The following is a 14,282-nucleotide window of genomic DNA, read 5'->3' as shown; positions in this document are numbered from 1 at the left end:
AATCAATAATACATCTGTTAAAATTCCCAAATTACCCATCTTCAGCGTTCCTCTCGCAGTCGCGTCCTGAGTCGATCCGTCAGCCAGATAAAGCTTCTCCTGCGTCGGCTTTGAAGTGTAAAATAAACTAGAGTCTGTGATTAGGCAATTAGACGCTCCACTGTCAAGAAGCCATTTAGAGTTAATGAGTTTATTGCTCTCCTTAGAAACAAAGTTCACGCTTGCTCTCTGACTTTCAAAGTTTCTGTTATTCCTCTTCTTTAAACAATGTCTCTGTATATGCCCACGTGATCCACAAAAATAACATGTTTTAGTCTCTTGCTTGCTTCTTTGATTTCGGTGTTGTACAGACACAGTCTCAGTCTCTTTTAATTCTATTTTCTTGTTCTCTTGTCTCCTATTCCACTCTTGTTGAAGTTTCTGTTCCACAAAGTCCAAAGTCAGATTCCCGTCAGGTTGGGTTTCCAGGTAGAGACCAGCACTTCCCATTTTTGATCCAATGAAGATAACAGGAGATAAACCATCTGTAAGTCATTATGATGCACGCCTCGATCTTGGAGCTCAGCATTTAAGCTACGAAATTCAGCCAAATGCTCTTCCATAGTCACTTCATCTGTAAAACGCATCTGATATAGCTTCCGTGCTAAACACAGCCTGCTTCCCGCAGTTTGCTGTACATGCGCGGCTCTTAACTTTTCCCACATCTGATTAGCTGTCGGCTCATTACTCACCAGCAACAGTTGTGAATCTGATAGCCCCAGAGTAATAAAAGCCTTCGCTTTCTCGTCTTTCTTCAGCCACGCTGCTGAAGGAGCTGCCGGAGGGGGTTTTTCCACGACATCATTCAAATCCTCTTTAATCAGAACTGCTCTCATCCTCCACTTCCAGCTGGAGTAATTTACAGCATTCAGCCTCTCCATCGGCATCCCGGAAGACAGATTTACAGCCATGTTGCCCACTCTTACTTGCCTCTCACTTGCGCTTTGTTTCTCTCTGCAACAACACCACTTCACCGGCTCTTGAACCCGCTACCACGCCTGATAAGCTGGGCCCATAACCCCTGTTGGCGAGTGTGCGTGAATAGATCAAACGTGGTTTGAATTCAAGCGCCGTATAGAACAGGAATAAGACAGGCCAGGCAAGTTTCTTGTAAGAGTCTTTACTAGGCAAAGGCATTAGACACAGCTCTCTCCATTGACATTTCTTCCCCCACTCTGAGTTCCTGCCAGTTTCCCACCTTATCACACTCTCAGCCAGCCACTGACCTTGATAGTCTGGCACTCTGTTCTCACAGCTTAACCCTTCTGCTTCAGGTTTCTCTCTCTCTGCAAAAAACCTTGTCTGTGAGTCTCACAGCCTGCGTCACTGACCAACAGATAACAGGTCTTCTATACTTGGTATTGGTAAAAAGTGTAGGTATGGCATACATTGATTAGAGGCAGACAAAGTCAGGCCCAGTGAGCATGGTGAACAAGGCCCATTGGCTGAGGCATATCGCACTTGGTTATCCATCTCTTTTATTCTCTAACAATGGATTTAGCTTGCACTGGGTCCAAGGACAAGAGTTAGGAAGGGGATAAACCAACTATAATCATTTTACCAATTAGCTCTTTTTCCCAGGCAGACATAAAAGAATCAAGACAACTTACTAAAAACTGCCAGAGCAAGAAACAATATGGGGTTTGGGGGTAAGGTTGAGAGATTTCAGTGAAATCGCTAAAAAAAAAAAAAAACCCAACCCCATGCAGTTAATTTGCAGCAGAAGATGATAGTAGTAGTAGTAATAAAAATACTAATACTAATAATATGTTTTTTAAAAAAACCAGGTCACTAAAAATGAATATCATGCTATTTGACTTAGCTCATCCCATAACAGCAAGCATTTATTTTAGGCAGTTAATTTCAAGCTCTTTTACAAGTCCAAAGTTGAGCAGTGGCACCCACATAATAACCGATCTGCATAAGTATGTAAGTGTACATATCCCACCTGAAAGGAAGAGTTACAGGCATCTGGTTGGCCATTGTAAGAGCAGGATGCTGGACTAGAGGTTCTTATCTTCTAATAAAAGAGAAAGGAAAATCAAACCACATCAAGGAACAAAGAGCTTCTTGCATGATGTCAGACAAAAACACCATATTATGTTTAACAGCCTGCTTTGGGCAGTAGATCCCAGAGAAGTTGCCATTTATCTGTTTCCAACCCACTTTTACGTTTTATTGTTGAAGAAAAACAAAGACTTCAGTGAGAAGGACAAGATTAACAACCAAGGATCAAACGTCTACTCTTAGATATATTCCACATTAAAAATTTCCCCAATGTGTATTTGCAATTACTTTTTATGCCTTTTTAGCCAGAAATATAGGTGCTCTTAGGGAACACGTGGTCAGAAGCAAGGTGAGCATCTGAGTATCCTCCTCCCCATCCCCCCCCCCCATTTCTAGGCTAGTAGAAACATTGGCAAAGTTTGCTTCATTTCACAGCAAGGTTGGCTTTGTATAGATTTATGAAGATGCTTTTCCTCAGGCATGGGCATGATGCCTAATGTTAAAGGCTGACAAATATCTTTTCTGGGAGGAAAAGTGTTCTCTGCTTTCATACAGTTATGGGAACAAAGCCAACTGCAATAAATCAAAGAAGGCTGACGAAGGCATGTCGTCAGACAAACATGATACAACCTCAATGCCAGGGATAGTTTGTGAAGTATGAATGAGGAGACAGAGTGTAAGAATCACTCTTTGTACTGCCCTGTTTCCTCAACCTTTCAACAAAATAGTAAAGAACTCTGTTTCAGGATGCATTTGGTTAGAGATACAAGAATGGTACCAAGCTCCCACATATTATCATTTACTCAAAGTGTGATACCACAGTTTAATCTCCACACTACAATCCCTTAACTCAATTTCATGGTTTAGGGAAATAAGCCAAAAACCAATGAGTCACAATTTGGGTTCAAATAAATTGGTTTATTTATGTACGTACTCAAATGGCGGTCCATAGTACATCAAATGGAAAAGTAAAATGGTTAATTCAAATAGAAATTAACACAGATTATATAAAGAAGAATGCTCAAATGCAAAATGACCACAGGCAGGGCTTTTTTGGTGACACCTTTTTTTTGCTAACCATGGTAGCCGTTTAATGCTGGCAGCCACAGCACTTCTAACAAGATACGAGTACTACTGGCACATCATTTTTATTGTTTTTAACCACAAAAGCACTGATAGGTATGGATCATGTGAGGGCAAAAAGATAGTAAGATATAAGAAATGGAAGAGATACTAAGAAAAGGAAAGACTAAAATGCCAATTAATATGTGTTCCAAGGAGGGAAAGTTTTCTGAGTTTAACCACGACCCAAAGGTATGAGGTTGCAACTGTATAATGGAGTACTGGAAATGGCTAGGCACAAGTCTTGTGGATGTATGTCACAGTCTGAAAACCTTAAGAGGCAGTCAGTGGCTCATCCTGGACACCAGGAAGGATTGGCGGAAGGAACCAAAGCTAGGTCGGCCTTCAGAAGCCACCCTTGAGCCCCACAACATGCAGTGTCCAAGCAAGCAAACTGGGTTCCTCAGGACCCTCCCCCCACATGGTTCAAAAGTAGATCAGTTTTCCTTAAGTGTGGACATGAGGCTAGGGTTCCCTCAAGGGTCCTAGCAAACACAGCAAGAATGCAAGGTAACAGGGGTAGAGGAAGCAAGGGAAGGGAGACAGCTATAGTTGCAGTTCCCCACTCCCATGGAGGCACCACAAGGTTGAGAGGCTTAAGCAAAAGTGTGGAGCAGTCTGAGTGAGGAGAGGTCCCCCAAGACTGAAGCATGAAACAGCTTGGATGAAACAGATTGAACAAAATGGTCACATGGGGAGGTAAAGACTGGATTTCCTGATGGGAGAGGATACCTGAGACAAAAAAAATAGGTTGTGGCTGAGGCTGGATGAAGGGGCTATTCCGAAACAATCGTGAATTTGCTGAGTCATTGCAGGTACAACAATACAAGTTTCTTAGACTGATTGGGCAGTCCTGGGGGCAAAGGTGAGGGGCAAGAGCCAATTGGGACAAAGTGACACTAGTCCATACTACATTTGGACTTGAATGACAGGTGTATCCCATGTGGGAAATGAAGATGAAGAGGAGTTAACCTTAGGAGATTCAAATTGCTATTTATTTATTAAGTTACTAATAGGACAGTGCCCGTTGGAAGGTGTCTGTTCTTATCAGGGCTAATGTAGACCAAATAGAATTTCATGTTTGTGTTGGCAGCTGGGAAATTATCAGATACATAATTAGGTATTAGCATACATCCAAAGTTCTTGGTCTTCCCTTAGCAATCTGTTTTCAGTGTGGGCATCCAGTCTATGGCAAGGGTTACTTTCTATGCTGTGCAGTTAAAGAGTCTGAATTAATTGCACAGTCACTTGTTGACCAAAGCTAAAGGAATCACATAATTCTAGGGCATGGGGAGAGTGCCATCTGATATGAGTGCCTCAGTAACAAAAGGCTATCTTATCTGATCTTAAGCCAGGAGCAGGCAAACTGATCCATTAACAGACAGACTGGAAATGTACCAAGCTGGAAAGAAATGCAGATCATTTGCCATAGTTTACAACATTATATTTTCATGTTATAGTATTACATAGCTGGCTTGTTTCTTTTCTTATCCATTATAATCCCTAAACCTTTTTCAGAAGTGTTGCCATCTAGCCACTTATCTGTCATCTTAAAAGTACCCTATTTTCAATTGCTCGGAACAAACATGTAACATTTTGGCTCAGTTTGTGTATTAATCATTCTAGCATCATATGCTCATTTTAGCATTTATTTATTTATTTATTGCTACAATTTGGATGTCTCTGCCCAAGCTAAAACTGTAGTACTTGATAAATGAACCTTTCTCAGTCATGATGATCAGATGTAAGTTCATTTACAGCAATAAACTGAACAGTGATGCTGTTGGCACCCAAAATCTCTCTTGAACATGGCTCGTATCAAACGAAACACATTTGTGGAGTCCATTGTACATATGTATATGTACAGGCAGTGACACATTCTGGAGATCTTTCCTTTATCTCCCAAAGCTCTTTTCTAATTTTGAAAGCCCATGTTTGTAAAATATGTCTTTTGCAAATGATGAAGATAAAATATGCAAGAAGCAAAACAGAATTCTGCATCTCAGTCAGATAAATACTCCAGCAAGCCAAATCATTTATACCACTCAGCTTGAAAAGATTTGTCATATATGTTTCTTGGCCACTATTTGCTGCCAGATGGACATGTTTCTTCAGTTTTATTTTTTTGCTTCATAGTTATCTACTACATTATGCAATTTCAAGTGCACAATGAGAGCAGAAAGAACCTGTCCAGGTTGCCCACCCCAGGTTAAACTGGACTCTTTACAGAGTGAGCTTGGCCTGGGGAGTATCTGCTGCAGGAACACTGTTTTAATTTTAAAATCTAGTTTAAAACGCCCACCACTTAGCCTAAGAAAATGTCTTTATATCAGATGCATTTCATGTAATAGTAATACTTTTCATTTATTTATTTAAAAATCATATCCCACCTTTCAACAAAGATCCCAAAGATAGCTTACAATATTTTTTTTAATTAAATTGCACAATAAAATCACAATAATCAAATACAATTAGCACATTAATATAACACTGTCCAAATGTTCAAAGTAGCCCAATAGTCACAGTAACCCTTACAACAATCTTGTAAGACAGGCCAGCATAATTCATACATTCATCATCCCCATTTTGCATATGAGACTGACAGATTAACAGCATATATAAAGCCCCCTAGTAAGATGACAACTATTTGGCCAAACCATGACAGATTAACTTTAGACCATTGCCACAATTCTGGCTTGACCTATCTCCTTAGTGGTTTAAAATTTATTCTCCTACACTTTCTAAGTTTTGGGGGATATGTACTCCAAGATGTTTCAGAGAGTTAGAGGGTCTGAATAGTCCAGGGAGTCTCTTTAAACACTGCTGAGCTTCCAAGTTCACTATGAGATACAGCAAATCTGATTTCATATAATTGATTCAGTAGCCCATATTCTGTTGTTACAGGCATCACTTCCAGAACAGATGTCTTCAGATTTTTTAACGGTAGGACAATGTCATCTGCAAACAGCTAACTGCATGCTAGACTCCATTTAATTTTAGGTCCTCAATACTTGGATTATTCATCAATGCATTTTTCAGAAGCTGACAGGAGAGGAGACAGCCCTGTTTAGCATGTCTCCCACTTTGGATCACAGAGGAATCAAATCCATTGATTCTAATCAAGACCTCAGAAGTTTGGTGTATCTAGAATATCACTTCCACTAATTGATTGCCAGTTCTCATAATCTCTTTCAATTTCACAAGGAAGGCCCATTCCAACCTGTCAAAGGCCTTACAGACATCCACAGACAGTATTGAGAGTGACTGTTCAATAACATTACCAAAATGAGAGTTGTCTGCTTTGGATGAAGCCAACCTCCTCAGATTTAATTGAGGCTGTTGCCAGCACATCCAGTAGAGTTGTATTATTGCTTGCATCTTGCTTATGGGATAGTATGAATGTGCCCACTCTGCATTCTTTTCTTGTTTGGGGACAATTGTTTTACTAGAAGAATGCCAGGAGTCTGGTACCGGGCCACCACCTAAGAACTCAAAGAGGCCTACCAACAATATCTGCAAATTTCTTATTTAAAAAACCCTGGAAGCCGTCAAGCTCTGGCCCTTTTCAGTACCTGCTTGATTTACATATACTTTCCAATTTAATAGTTCTTAGTGTGTATTATCTACAGCCAATATTCCAGCTTTATCTACGTAAACCTCTAAGGTTATCTGACGTGTAGAGAGCCGAGTAACACTCAGCAAAATTGCAACCCAGTCTTGTGAAACTTTATCCCCTTATAATTTTCATGGATATAATTATATTTGAAGTAACTGTTTGTTAGTCATTTTGGATTTCAGTTCCCATATTCATAATATTTTTGCTTAAGATATTGCATAGCCATGGTAATTCTCCCTATTTGCAATTCACTCTGCCTCCTTAACAATTCCCTATACATATTTTTATTACCAGATTTATGATGATCCTCCTTAAGTTTGGTAGTGAATTGCAATGCCTGTCTCACTCTAATTTAATTTTGTAATGACGCTTATTTCACTGAAGTTAGATAATATTTCCTGGGAGAAACCCTATTGATTCTTCTGGACCTCTCATTGGCTTTCAGTATCATTGACCATATGGATAGGTTCTCCAAGTTAGGTGTCGGAGGCAGTGCTTGGCTTTGATTCTGTTCTTATTTGGGAGGCAGATTCCAGAAGGCAGGGGGTGAAGGAGTTTTGCTCAGCTGCTTGGCAGTTATGCTTTGGATCGATTATTTTCCCCATGCTTATTTAACATGTACATGAAACAACTGAGAGAGTTCATCCATACATTTAGGTGGTGATGTCAGCAGTATGCAGTTGACACTCACCTCTTGTTTTCTTTTTCAAAAGACACAGATGAGGTAGGGCTGGCAACAGATGGGTAGAAAGGGTTCATTTCAACCAGGCCAGGGCCAGTAGGTGGCCTAGATTCTTAGCTTTCATTTTTTTTAAAAAAAGTGTAATTATTTGGGGAGGGAAATGCTCTGGAAACAAACATTATAGACCAAAATGTGAGTGTCCCAGCAATTTCTGTGAACATTGTGTCCCAGGCTAGTGGGGGTCGCTTGGAGGAGGGGGGCACAGACTTTGAGGACTGGGTCGATGAGCTGAGAGAGGAGAGTGGGCAGCATGCTCAGTCACTTGGCCCCCCATGGTTGGGCAGCTCGAGCAGTCAGAGATTGCTTCTTTTGCCCCCCCTTTGCCCACATCTGACGTGACCGCTGATCCCCAGCATGGTGCCCAACAACTTCTTATGCCAGAACAGACCGCTAGTCCCCACCAGTCAGAGGGGAAGCTGAGATCCAACTCCCTTCACCCCATTCTTGAAGGCTTCTGAGGAATGAAGAGCAATGGCTGGCGTTAAGGAGGAGCCAGAGGCTTTGCGCGAAAGTCAAGCCTTGTTAAGGAAGCGTGGGGGGTGGGGTGTTCTTGCTGTGTCTGTGGCTGCGAAGACACACTTAGTCATAGTAAGGGAAAGTAGTTCCTAGAAAGCATAGATAGATGAATGAGTCGCAAGGCTTTTGAAGTTGTTGTAACTTTAATAAAAGGAGAAAAACTCATAGAACCAAGTGTGCCTGGATTGTACTGGCTTTGGACAGTACAGTTTGACACAGCTACAACCTTCCTCTTTCAACACCACCATGACCAAAAGGATTAAAATGAGTGGTGGAGCAGGGGAGGACCTTCACCAAGCCATGCAAGCCATGCTAACCGAAATTCAGAGCCATTGAACTGAAACCAGTCTCCTCAAGCCAAGAACCAAGCCTTGTGCCTCCAGATGACTCAGCTGGTTACTCAGGGACTCCGCATGCAACAGGTGCAGAGAGGCGCCCAGCCCCAGCCAGCATCCCAAAGCAAGCCCCCGGTGGGAATGCCAGCCCACTATGGGGGAAAGGTCAAACAATTCTCCATGTTCCTTGCCCAATGTAAACTCTACATGCATGTGCATCAGTCAGAATTTCACAAAGATGATGTGATGGTGGCATTCATCATCAGCCTTCTGGAGGGAGAGATGGCCCATTGGGCCAACTCATTGCTGCTCAGAAACTATCCTGTCTTGACCCAGTATACTGCCTTTGTTAATGCCATGGCCGAGATCTTCCAGGATCCCCAGCGTAAGGAAATGGTGTCCAGGCAATTGGAGTGCCTAAGGCAAGGGAAAAACTCAGTTGGAACTTATACCAACTCCTTCTACATCCTGTCTCAAGAGACAGAATTTAATTACTTTGAACAGATGTTCCTATACCGCCAAGGGCTCAATCCAGAGGTATTGGATGAGTTGGCTCGAGCCCACCCCCAAGCACTTTCCCTGAACTGGTGCAACTATGTCTACAGATTGACAGTCAGCTTGAAAGTCACCGCCAGGAATGCAGGGCTGAGACGGCTAGATCTCTGCCCCCCTTACCACTCCCCAGCATCTGCAATCCACTCAGCATGGGACCTTAGTTGCAATCTGGGGTGGAGCCCATGCAAATTGGGGTGTGTGTGACCTTGCCTAACAGAGGAGGAGAAGGAGAAGAGGCATAAGGAGGGGTTATGTCTATATTGCAGGAAGGTGAAGCATATGACCAGGTCCTGCCCCACCAAGTTGGAGGCCGGGCCTGGCAACCAAGAGGTATTCTGTATCTTTAAAAGTTGTGCAGAGGGAAGGGAGAATTCCACCTTGTGGTTTTTCCCATTACAGTATTGCAAGAACACCTGCACTTGGCTGACTTTCTCTTCTCCTAAAGATGCAGGATCAGTCTCAGGCCCTGAGCCTGGCAACCCTAGGGGCTGCCTTTGTGGATGCTTATTCCCCTTGCGAAATCAACATGATATATTTGCACTTCACTTTTCTTCCTGGGTCGTCCTTTTCTCTTTTCTCTTTGCAACAACCCTGTCAGGTAGGTAAAGCTGAGAGTTGGTTCAGTCAACTGCACAAGTTTTTTTAGCAGTTCCTAGCTTTTTAAAGTTATTTTAATTTTTAAATGTTATTTAATAATTGTATGATTATGATATTTGAACTATTTATAACTGTTGTAAAATGCCTTGTGAGGGCAAAAACTCTGAAAAGCAGGTTTAAAATCTATTAAATGAATACATCTTAAATCAAGACTGTGGATTCAAAATAACTGTTTATATTGGTAATATATGTAAATATGCATCAGTTCTTGCTAATAGATTGCAGGGAGTTGGGGGGTGAGAATGTAGGGGGCCCAATCTACACAGAGCATACCAGGCCTAGGAAATCCTGTTGACACCCCTGAGGTGAGGCTGTGGACATCATGAACTGAGGCATGGTCCTGAGGGTGAACGAACAGACTCAGTCCAGACAAGAAAGAGCTACTGTTGGTGAGTAGGTGAATGGCATTCAACCTGTTCTGGAAAGTGTTGCACTCCCCCTAAAGGATGTTTCACAGTTTGGAGATTCTTTTGGATTTATCATTGTTTATCACAAACCTAAGTAGCTTCTGTGGCTCAAAGTTCCTGTTATCAGCATCAGTTGATACACCAGCTGCAGCCATACCAGGATGGAGGTAGTTTATCCACAAGCTATCTGGCAACCTTCCACTTAGATGATTGCAATTTATTGTGTGTATATGGGGCTGCCTTTAAGAGCAAATCTGTAGACTGTAACTGAGACTGAACATTTTAATCATATTATGCCAGTGTTTTATCAGGTGCACTGGTTCCCAGCCTGTTTCTGGCCCTACTTTAAAGTGCTGGTTTTAACTTACAGAGCTCTAAGTGATTTGGAATCAGGTTTCCTGAAAGATTGCCTCATCCTATATATGACTACTAGGACCTGAATATTGTATTTCGGGGCCCTGCTCCAGATGTTAAGGACTGTCTGCGCCGACTCAAAATCAGATGCTATAATATGTGGATCAGTTATGATATTTGAAAACCAGCCTTCTAGGAAGCAGACCGTGTCCTGATCCTCCACCACTATGGAGTGCCATGGGTTTGGAGATTTAACTGTTATGTGTGGTTCTCCAAATCCTCCAGCTATGACCTTAAATCTAGCATGCACCTAGATAAGGTGTGGATTTTCTTCTGGTGATTAAAGCTAAACTCCACTGTTTCATTTGCTGTTCCCACTATTTCCTTTAGCTTAGTAGACATATCTGAAATGTTGTGCTTTCGTATCTTAATAGCAGTGGTCTATTCTTCAGCTAGATCATGTCTATTTCCTTCAGCTGATTAGCTTTTCCATCCATGGGCCTCCAGTTTATAATCACTCCCTGGTTTAGAGATCCAGAAGCTTTACACACCATTTTGGGGTCAATATTATCCTCCATCAGGGCTGTGCATGCCATGTTTTTCCTTGCTCCAAAGTATGACTTCAGGTTTTGTTCACATGCCTGGAAAGAAACCTGCTGCATGTAGGGTTACCATCATTTTGTCATTTCAAAAAGAGTATGTTTGGCTTCGATAAGTGAAAAGTACGAGTATGCTGTTGCACCATCTCAAAAAGAGTACATGTACTCTTAAAAGAGTACAATTGGTAACCCTAGCTGCATGCCCCATTTTAAGTTTGGAGTTTCACTGTTTTAAATGCAAGGTATTAAAAACAGCAGGTAAATACAAGAAGCCTAGGTGTAAAATAGAATTGCCAGATTCCAACCTGGAGATCTTGCTCATCATCGCAGTAAGAGCTCAACAACAGTAAGATGAAATGCAGCAGTGATGCCTCCTTGCCTACTGTTTCAATATCCCTTTTATTCATTCTTTTCTCCTACCTGTAGAAGCAAGCCTAACTCATCTCTTAGACAGTGACAATCAGAGTCTCTGGGTTTGATCTAGTGGCCCTAATATTTTTTTAAAAAAATTCCTAGTGCCTTCTACACCTACACACAAAACTAAAAAGGATAAAATGTTGTCATGCAAGATCCAAACATTCAAAAATGCAATCGTGAAGCACAGAAATATCACAGCTGCCTAATTCTTTAATATTTCCCTGAAAGGACTACATGTAATGGAGTCTCCCATATAAATAAATTGGTAACATTCACTCACATGGAGGACATTTTAAATATTGCCTTGTTGTTATGGTGAGGACAAAGCTGGTCTCCCTGCAACTGCCACTAGCGGCTCAGTCCTAAGTGACAGAATCCTTCAGGGGTGCCATGTGTTTCCCTCCCCTACTGAGCCTTGTAATATATAAGCCCTCATTACCTATATGTACTGCTTGTTAATAGAGCTGCATATTTTGCTAGTTTGTGTAATATGTGTAGTATTTGTGTAATAAAGTATTTATTTCTTACAAGAATTCTTACTTGAATGTAGGCAGAGATGCACCAGGGAGCAGCACACAGGAAAGTAGGAAGAATATAGGAAGTAGGATATAGTCTCTGGAGTAGACTCCTTCACAGCAGCATACAAATGCCACAAAGCAGATTAAATGCCTTCGGCGGCATTAGGGTATACACAGAGCTGGAAAGTGAGCTTTCCTGGACCAAAGTGTAGCAGTGCTGCCATCAAGCGACGCAGCAAAGACAAACAGGGAGAATTAAAACTGGCCTAAGCAGAGTCCTGCTCTGAAAAGAATCAGCAAAAAAACCCCAAAGTATTACCTATTTTGCTGTAGCCACATGTGGTGGAATGAGATAGTAAAATCCTGAGGTGGTTCAGTGAAGTGCACTCACTCAAGCTACAGGGATATAATTTTCGGATGGTTTTTAAGATGGCAGATCTGGGAGAAAGGTTATAGTTCAGTCCGTTCCCTGCTATGCTGGTTTTCTAATTTATGGGAGTTTTGTATTTGGAGTGGTGTAGTGGTTAAGGTGTTGGACTACAACAGCCATGAAGCTCACTGGGTGACCTTGGGCCAGTCACTGCCTCTCAGCCTCATGAAAACCCTATTCATAGGGTCACCATAAGTCGGAATCAACTTGAAGGCCATACATTTACATTTTGTATTTGGGGAGCATCCAACCATGCAATCCCCACATCTGCAGCCCCTCATTGCAACACCTCCAGCCTCCACCATGTCTCCCTGCTGCATGTGTGGAGATGTCCTGAGAAGGGCATGTAGTTCATCAAAAGCAAAGCACCATAATGGATATTTCTCTCAAGCCTTAATCCTACAGAAATCAAGCAGGTTGGAAAATTTCAGTTGTGCAGGTTAGTTTCCTGTCAACTCTTTGTGGTAACTTAGGGTTAGTTTCAGTGACTAGAATAGAGATGGATCTCCATAGTGGGTTTTTGTTTGTTTTTTGTTTTGGTAAAAATTAGGTGCTGGTACTCATAACTTGATAAAATGCTGTGGGTGCCAGCACAAAATAATTGCCATGGGCAGGGGGAAAAAAGAAAAGGAAAAAAAAGGGGTGATGGTACTTCATACTGGTTAGTACTGTCACCAAAAAACCAAAACAAACCTGGATGTCCACATACAAGCTAATCATTGTATCCACTATAATACACAGGGCTAGTTAAACTTTAGCCTCAAAAAAAAGGGGGTGGTGCTGGCCTATTGGAGGAGCATATTTATTACATGCATCACCACCACTCTTCCCCTCTAGCTAGGTGCTGACAGGTAAACCAAATTGAAACTGGTGATGGGATAAATAAATAAAGCCATGCAGATGCTGAGCTCTAGTTACAGAGAAGTGGAGGTGAAACCAACCCCGTACCTACTGGTAAGCATTTGAACAGTCCTCTATTACCACGCTATGGAGAGGACTGAAAGCAAGAGATATCCAGATATTTCATTATATGTGCAAAAGGTGAAAGGGAAGATGAACTTTCAGTAACTTCCACGGCAATGTGAAAGAACTGTTAAGAGTAAAGCACCAACACTTGTAACAAGTATAGACTGCCTAGACAGAAAGGCAACCAATTCTTCCCTTGCTAATTCCTTCTTTAGTAACTACTTTATGATGATATATAGATTGTTTTTCTCAGGCTTCCCTTCCTTCTTCTTGTAGTGTTAGGGTTAACCTCATAACTTTTTAATTACTTGCTTTTAACTGTTTTATTAATTGTAATTTTTTTATAAACAGCTTAAAGGTCTTTAAATTCAAGTGATATATGTATGTCTGTACTTAGAATAAGCTTTATTTCCAAGGAACAATAAACCTTAAGTTTCTTTATTCTTGCAACCACTAGTTTTACCAGACTATTCATTTCTGCACTCAGCTGTCATGTATCGATCTATCCATCCATCCATCCCAAACTCCAATAAGAACGTCCTCAATTAAAAAGATGCAGAAAATCATCATTTGCTGTACAGTATCGTCAGCAGCAGGCAATTTTCTCCAAATTATAAAAATTGCTTTGTTGTTTTCTGAACTCCCATATTGTCTTGTCAGTGTGTAGGGGAAATTTCCCCCCAGAATTCTGTTTGAGTCAGTCCATTGTTTGAATGGTCCACTGCAGAAGCACTCAGTTTCTGGAGGTTTTTTTTTTTTTAAAGTAGTATAGGCATTTTGAGAGGGAAAGGATTCTCGTCAGTGGTGGTATCATAGACACTATTCAACAGATATCCATGATATTCATGAAATTATGTTCCCCGCAGCCTTCACTGGTTTAACAGTTTGTTTCTAAGCACAATTCAAAGTGCAGACTTTTATTTTTCTAGTACAATTCTATGCATGTTTACTCCCCAGTAAGTATGTTTCAGATTACAGCCTTAAAGTTCTAACCAGCCAGGG

This window comes from Rhineura floridana, chromosome 2 (genome assembly GCF_030035675.1).
Source record: "Rhineura floridana isolate rRhiFlo1 chromosome 2, rRhiFlo1.hap2, whole genome shotgun sequence".
NCBI lineage: Eukaryota > Metazoa > Chordata > Lepidosauria > Squamata > Rhineuridae > Rhineura > Rhineura floridana.
The sequence above is the reverse complement of the archived record's forward strand: the minus strand, read 5'-3'. Positions refer to the sequence as shown.